Source organism: Sitophilus oryzae, unplaced genomic scaffold (assembly GCF_002938485.1).
Source record: "Sitophilus oryzae breed Bouriz unplaced genomic scaffold, Soryzae_2.0 scaffold_169_pilon_pilon, whole genome shotgun sequence".
NCBI lineage: Eukaryota > Metazoa > Arthropoda > Insecta > Coleoptera > Curculionidae > Sitophilus > Sitophilus oryzae.
This window is the reverse complement of record NW_022146390.1, coordinates 222,095-230,907: the sequence shown is the minus strand read 5'-3', so window position 1 is coordinate 230,907 and position 8,813 is coordinate 222,095. Positions and strand designations below refer to the sequence as shown.

At 35.6% G+C, this 8,813-nt stretch overlaps 1 protein-coding gene and 1 pseudogene across 1 annotated transcript in view; both read left to right on the top strand.

Moving 5' to 3' along the window:
• Positions 1 to 2,808: 2,808 nt before the first annotated feature.
• Positions 2,809 to 8,813, top strand: part of LOC115881121 — a 34,679-nt gene continuing 28,674 nt past the window's right edge. Inside the window, exon 1 of the mRNA XM_030898500.1 lies at positions 2,809 to 2,868. The gene's annotated coding sequence lies outside the window, so the exon portion shown is untranslated. The remainder of the gene's footprint in view (positions 2,869 to 8,813) is intronic.
• LOC115881139 overlaps positions 3,933 to 8,813 on the top strand; it is a 12,540-nt pseudogene continuing 7,659 nt past the window's right edge.

Here is an 8,813-nt window from a genome sequence, read left to right as displayed (position 1 = left end):
TACCTGCAAGTCAACTTCCTAAACCGGAACCGATGTCTACCGCATCGCGAATCCCAAGTTTAAATTCTAGTAGGGGTAGTTTTCAAAATCAAAATTTTAGAAATCGACAACAAATGTATGACAATAAACCGAATTTGGTTTTCGAAGAATTATTTTCTAACGAGTATGTTCAAAATAATTCTGACCAAACAGATATCGATTACACTCAAGCTTATTACGATCAAGAATATAATCAATCAGATAACGATTATAATGACGAGCAATATTGTCAAACATATGTTGATGATAATATCTCTAATGAACAATCCGAAAGTTATAATGAAAATTTTCAAATAGAGAGCCCACCAAATCAAGAGAGTTGATAGAAATTAATATTTCTTCTAATAATGCCTTGCCATATATAGAATTTTCCAAACCTCATAATAGATTATTAATCGACACAGGAAGTAGTAAATCAATTATTAGACCATCTATAATCGAACAGTATTTTCCTAATCGTATTTATCACCAAACAAATAAAATTAGAACAGCTGTAGGCACCAAAGAAACAAAATTTGAAGCAACACTACCACTTTTCCAAGAATTTGGGTTAAACCATAATTTATGTTTTATACTTTTTGATTTTCACGACTATTTTCATGGTGTTATCGGACTCAATGATTTAATTGCTATGAATTTAAATATTGATTTAATAAATAAGAAACTTATTGGTAAAAACATCGAAATACCATTTAAATATAAGAATCCAGTTTGTGATATGAATGCACTTGAAACTATGTCTGTAACAAACAACTCCGGAGACATTGAAAATGATATTAATGATTTTTTACAAGACCTAGACTTAAACGAGAAGAACTTACTCTTTAAGGCTATCGATTCAGACCAACCAAAAATCAAAATTATTTCAGACATTCAAATTAGGCCCCCAAATCGTCAAATTGACGTAGAGAAAACATCAACAGATCTCGAAACTGTACATACTTCAGCCGAAAATCCAGTGATGGGCATATCGATATCAGAAAAACCAATGAACACATTTAAAAACCAATTGATAATAACTACCGGAGATATCGAAAACATTAAATGTAATTTCACTAAACCTTTCGACTATACTCGTATATACGTCACAATATCAAACAGAAACGCTACTCCAAATATAGTCAAATTATTAAAAGAATTTGTGGACCCAAAACAACATTACGCGATATTTTTCCGTGACCCAGAATTTGCAAAACATTTTGCAGTAACGATTCAAAATTTACTCAAAAATTCGTCTTATCGATTAACTCAGTGTTCTAAATTTTTGGAAGATATTGAGACAAAAGAGGAACAAGTAGAAAAATTAAAATTATACCATACAATAAAAACATGTCATCGCGGTATAACCGAAATGAAACAATCTTTATCTTTAAAATTTTATTGGCCGAAAATGGGAGATGATATTGAAAATTATATTAATAACTGTGAGATTTGTCAGAAAAACAAATACGACAGACACCCTCCAGTAATTAAATTTACTTTAACACCAACTAGTTCAAGACCATTCGAACATATTCATATAGATACATTTAAGATCTCAAATGAAATTTATCTAACGATTATCGACACTTTTTCGAGATATGCACAAGCCTACTTGTTGCCACATCTCTCCGGAACCGTTGTAATAGAAAATCTCTTTAATTTTATTAGTCATCACGGGTTACCTCTAAAAATTACTACCGATAACGGCACTGAATTTAAGAATAAAGATCTTGAAGACTTTTGCAAACTCTAAAAAATCGAATTACATTATACCACCGCGAAGAATTCGAACTCAAATTCCCCGGTCGAAAGATTTCATTCGACAATTATTGAACATTATCGATGTTTAAAAGAACAAAATAATAATTTTACGTCAGAACAACTTATGAAAAGAGCACTTCTAGGCTATAATAATTCAATACATTCCGTAACAAAGTTTACCCCGTTTGAAGTAATTAAAGGACACATAAACAATTTGAATCCGTTTGATTTAAACGATCATACCATCATTTCAAATTATATACAAAATCACAAAGAAAGTACCGATCAACTCTATAAACAAATAGCTATAACTAATCGGGAAAAGAAAGAAAAAATCAATCAGAACAGGTCTGATCAACCTGCTTTCCCTAAAACAGATACGGCTTATATTAAAACCAAATCTAGAAATAAAGATTTACCCAAATATAAAAAAGCAAACGTCATCAATCAAACTGATATTAAAATTCAGACAGATAAAGGAACTTATCATAAACAAAGCGCACGTAAACCAAAATGTAACAAAAAATCTTCGTTACAGGGTGACAATGCTGCCCAAAATCTTGACGGCATGGATGCTATTCCAGGTCCTTCAAACTCGATGCCACCAGGGAGAAGATCTCCAAGTGATAACACTTAGAAATTTAATATTACCACTTAAGTTAGAAAAGGCGAAATTAATTTACGCGAAACATACTGTCAAGACTTAAATATAGGCCAACTTGGGTTTACATCAAATTGGGAAAAATCATGTAAAATATAATTCTAGTAAACCAATTTGATGTAGATTCAAGGGAATCGTTCATGTATACGTTGACCTAGATATGTTCTTATAATAAACATTGTTAATTAAAACAATTAAAATCAGGTCGATGTAAGCGTGATGTTTCAAGGCTAGCTCGTACTAAACATCGGTGCTGGAAATATACAAAGGAGATTTTTGAGCACGTACCCGCCGATAATTGGGACGAGCGGACAAATATAAAATGGTGTACTGAGGACAGGGGGGAGTTAGTTAGTTAATTAATCCGTCGATGTGAGTCGCATTGCTAGTAGTTGGCCAGTCAGAACCAGTTGAACCATGTTCCTGTAAGTTTTTTTTTTATTTTGAGTGTACCATACATTGAGTCTTGGCATTTCCCAAAATTGTTATACACTGTAAACCTTATATTAAATAAATGCATATTTTATCTAATGGTTGTTTTGATTAAGAGAGAGGACCTGGTATAGCGACCCTAGCAAACAAACAACCCCCCGCTAGGTCGCGACATGTGGTGGAGGCGCCAGTCTCTTTTTTTTTAGTCAAAGCAGTCCAGTTTCAGTTCTCATTTTAATATTACATAAATGCATACAGAGTTTATTATCCATGACAACTATGTCAAATAATCACTTAGGGAAAAATCCTAAATACTTACATTAAATAATTTTATATCATAATTTAATAATATTTTAACAGTTTTCCTTTTAAGGATTTAACATATACATTACTTATTTACGTTCTTCTAAATCCTAACAAATTTTCTACTGTCATGAATAGGACAACATCAAATGTAGATTTTTTCCTCTTATTCTTTTTTCTTTCTTCATCCTAAAAATTAATTGAGTGTGCATTGTAATATTGAAACATACAAGGATCGGAAATGCTAAGATTTTATTTTAATTTTAATCTTATTCATAACTTATGAGTTTTTTGATATCCATAATATATATTTCAATTAAATATATTTCATTTTCTCAGTTATTTACTAATATTATTAAAAGTAAATTATTATTTTAAATTTCTCTCTAGTATAAAAAAGGCTAATTGAAATATATATTCGACTATGCCCAATAAATATATATTAGTTGCATTTTTTTTCCAAAATTGGACATATTTTTTTTCAAATAATAATTCAATATAACAATTGAATAAAACATACTATATTTATTTTTTTCTCTCAATGTTAAACCCAACAAGGTTATTATAAAACATATTATGGTCTCGAACCCTCACAAACTGCATATTGTTGTCGTTTCTTTTTCTTTGTTTATAATACGAGTATATTGATGGTCAAGTGTTGTTATTGTTTCGTTTGTGGTTCGATAATTGGTATGGTGCAATAACACCTAACATATGACTACCGAAAGGGTAACAAGAAGCAAAACAAAGTCATCGCTAGTGTTGTTTATGTGTGTGGCCCATCCCAGCTAGTCTGTGAATGTGTATGCCGTATCCATATCCAGGACAGCTTTACAGCGTTTAATGGATTACTTCTGATAATAAGAATGCCTGAAGAAAAAAATACGGCTGGAGACGCTGAGGCGTCACCTGCCAAAAACAGGCCCTCTCAAAGGATCTGAAGGGTGGCACAAATGGACTATTTGAATGGACTGAAGTGACCATGTTGGATGTTTCAGTTCTAACTCTTAATGTCGATCGAAAATCAAAAAGCAGACACCTGTTGGATAAAGTGTGCGAAGCCATCAACTTAATAGAAAAAGACTATTTTGGCTTGGTGTATGCTGACAGACATGATCCCAGAAATTGGTTAGAATTAGATAAAAGGATAGCAAAATTTCTGAAAAACGAGCCCTGGAGATTTACATTTGAGGTTAAGTTCTATCCTCCAGCTCTAGCTCAATTACAAGAAGATATTACAAGGTACGAATTATGTCTACAAATCCGCAATGATATTCTTAGCGGACGCCTGCCTTGTTCATTTGTCACACATGCCCTCCTTGGATCGTATTTGGCCCAATCAGAATTGGGCGATTACGATCCGGATAATATGAACAAAGATTACTTGAAAGAGTTCAAGTTGGCTCCCACCCTAAACGAAGACCTAGAAGCTAAAGTGTGTGAACTTCATAAAACACACAAAGGTCAGACTCCAGCCGAAGCAGAACTGCATTACTTGGAGAATGCTAAGAAACTAGCCATGTATGGGGTTGATCGACATCCTGCCAAAGATTCTGAAGGGGTAGATATTATGCTTGGTGTTTGTGCCTCTGGATTATTAGTTTACCGCGACCGCCTTAGAATAAACCGATTTGCCTGGCCGAAAATTTTGAAAATAAGCTATAAGAGACACAATTTTTACATCAAAATACGTCCCGGTGAGTTCGAACAGTTTGAATCCACGATTGGCTTCAAATTGGCCAACCATCGCGCAGCTAAGAAACTGTGGAAAACCTGCGTGGAACACCATACTTTCTTCAGACTGATGTCGCCTGAAATTAGTCAGAAAAATTTGCTGTTTCCTAGGTTAGGATCGAAATTTAGATATTCAGGTAGGACTCACTATGAGACGAGAAAAACACCAATTGACAGGCCTGCTCCTCAATTTGAAAGGTCGTTGACAGGCAAGAGATTGACATCTAGAAGTATGGACCCTCTGAGTCTAAGACCCGAAGATGAGTACAATGACACCAACAAGCGCCATACAATGTCTCATCCTCCCGAGCACATCATTGATGTCGATAACCAGACACCTACCAAAATTAAATCACCTAAGGACAAAGAAAAGAAACCTGTAGGCGGCGTAGCAGTTTTGCCGGCTGGTGGATTATTTAGTAAAAAGATCAAGGAGATAGTATCGTTCCTGTAACAGCGGTAACAACGAAAAGAGATCCGAGAACTGGACAGTTAAACCCGGCTAGAGCACATAAAGAAACCACCCACGGTAAACCAATTGTTCTGATCCAAAATCAGCATCTTCAGTCGACAAATCACTAGGACTCTACGATCCAGCTACTAATAAAGTGTACACTAAATACAGAGTATACGATCCCATTTACGAAACTCTCAGCGTAACAGACCCCAAGAGTGGAAAAACTGAAATAAAGCACGATCAGCATGACTCTATCACCGGAGAAGTCTTATTCAAGGGCCTGGTAAACCCCAAGACCAACAAAATAGACAATTCGTTCAGTAGAACTATTGCAATCGAGCTAAAGAACCCCGAAGGTGATCCTAGTCTCGTCAGGACTAAGAAATCCGTTCCTGTTAGTCCAGTGAAACCTCCGGTGCGAGATTCTCTATCTCCTAAAGACAGAAATAAGGTAATAAAACTTCTGGTCATTACTGCGAAGAAAGACCCCAAAACTGGACACTTAGACTTGGAGACTCGTCACGTGGATCAGTCTGCCGGTATATAATAATAATAATATATAGTTTATTGAATACTAACAACACACGTCTACAATTCATACAATACAAAATCATAGTTTTTAGTACCCAAATGGATACTGGAATCATTTCAAAAATGTTCTAGTCCAGATCCATAAAAAATATATTATATCCATTCACTTATTGTACTGTGTTCTTAAATTCATAACTACAATTCTAAACTTAGTTTACCCTAATATAAACTATAAAAAAAACCTAAGCATATATATGATCAAAGACGGGAGAAGCGGAACAGCAAAGAAACAAAAGGTATCAATGAAATAAGGTTTGGGCAGGCACTATACATCCTTCGGGAGAGATATTACATCCTTCGGGAGAGATTGACTCAAAGTATGGGTTAATAGTCTCTAGAAAAGGCACTATAGTTATTACTGACCCAGCAACTGGTAAACAAGAGACAGTTCAAGGACACGTCGATCCTATTTCTGGTCAAATTCAGATCACAAATGGTCCAGTCATTGACCCTAGAACAGGTAAAAGAGATCCTAACCTAGGTCAGGTTATAACTGTTGTAGGAGACTACGGAAGTCCGGTGGATGATCGAGCAGCAGTGAAACATGCTTTACCAAGTCATCCCATGCCAAAAAAACGAGTTATTAAGGTTCTGGTGGTTACCAGTAAGAAGGATCCTAAAACTGGAAAGGTTGATATCGAAAATGGCATTGTAGAGAAGTTGACGGCTACAATAGATCCAGTTAGTGGTATTATTGAATCAAAATATAAAAAATTGATGACAAAAATAAAAAAATCGTGCAAAAGATAAATCTGGTAAAACTACAGTCACACCGATCAGGATTGATGAGAACACAGGTCAAATATACGTCAGTGATAATATCGTGGATTCCAAGACGGCTAAGGTGGACCCTAACTTGTCCCAAGTGATCAATGTAGTCGATCCTCAACATCCAGCTGTGGTTATTACATGTGTTACTGCTAGGAAAGATCCTAACGGAAAGATAGGCCTTACCAATTCCAGAACTGAAGTTACTAATGGCAAAAAAATTCCTGAAACTGGTGAGATCATTACCAAACCTGGTACAATTAATTTGAAATTGATGCGCATCTATACTCGTGATCCCAAAACTGGCAAAATCCAGGAAAGACCGGTTCAAGTAGACAAAGACGATAATATCATCGTATCTAGCGGTGTTATAGACCCGAAAACTAACTAACTTGATGCTAATATGGTGCAGTTGATTCAAGTAGGACCGGAAGTTGATCCAGAAATCGAAATCAGAACCTACGTTGGTAAAGTTGATAATAAGAAAAATACAATAGATTCGAAGAACGCTCATCCAGATTCCACTCCAGGTCTATATGATCCAGATAAAAATAAAATTTATACGAAATACGGTCATCTAGACCCGGTTCGCGAAACATTGACTATTATTGATCCAAAATCTGGCAAAACTGACGTTAGAGTGGGTCATATTGAACCCAATACTGGCGAATTGGTTTTCAAAGGAGGATTTATTAATCCCAAAACAGGGAAACTTGAAAAAGATTTTGGCTGTGCTGTCTCAGTCCATATTACTGAACCCAGTATCGATCCTGTTGCTTCTCAGCAACCCTCTGAGAAGGAAATTCAAAAAGCCACTGCTGCCAGCTTGAAATCCGTATCTCCTCCGAAGATTATTACTACGTCTCATCTAAAGGAAAGTACTGGAACTCCTATCAAGGAGGTTATCACTGGAGTACTTCATCCCATCGCTAAACATCGCATAGTTAAGATTATGGTGATCACCGGCAGGAAAGATCCATAGACAGGCAACGTGATATAGATAAATTTAGAACCGTAGAACGATATTACCGGAGTTGTATACCGTCGAACAGGCTTTTATTGAAAACAATGAATTGGTCAGAGATTCGACCTACATACGATACATGGTTCTCCGTTGATAATTCGAATGTCCCTTACAACAGGTCAGAGAGGTATCATACCTGGGAAAGTGGATGAAACGACTGGTCACATCATCAATGGTGGTCCAGTCTGTGTGTCTCCTTAGTATATCTTCGTGTTTATTTTTCTGTGTATATAATTTAATTCTTCTCCCCCTCTCTCTCCCCCGTCTTTAACTCTCACCTTTGACCTCGCGCCTCGTATTCGCTCAGCTGATATATAGACTCGTACTCCTCTCGATTTATAGACTGACGATTAATGTATATATAGTTTTTCTAGCTTTCTCAATTTTGAGAAAGATAGATCCACGGTGAGACTCGGGGATAAATTACAGCAGTCCCCAAGTAGTTTAGGAACTTAAAGCTACTCTGAAATAAAAGGTATCCGTTCTCCCCACCTTTGACTACTCTCTTTCCTCTTGGGTTCCGCTCCCGGCTCTCTAGATTATTTTGTGGGATGACGTCTCTGCTCTCTCTCTTTATATATATTATTTCCCTCGTCGCATGGTCTTCCTCGCCTTAACCTTCTGCATCTGCGTTTATTTGACGAATAAAAGGATGCTATCTTATGATCCACAGTGAATATTTATAAAGATGGGTACTGTGGATCAGAAAAAGCGTCGTGGGTTCATGCGTCCTGATCAGAATCTAGAGGATAGGCATATAATTTAAAAAAAAAATATTTTTTTTTTTGATCTTTTGGGGGGGTTCGACATCTTTTTTAACCGGGGGGCAACCTCTTTTTAGGATTATCTTTGAGTCAATCTACCTCTGTGTTTATATACCCCATCTCACTTTAGAGTTTTCTTCTTATGTATTACACAATTATTTTTTTATAACAATAAAAAAAAAAAAAAAAAGTATTTTGAAATTTTTAAAAATATTTTACTGTTATTTTAAACTGAATAATGGTTCAGAAGTGGGCGGGGGACCTATATAAATTTTTTTTGGATTTTATTGCGTTTCC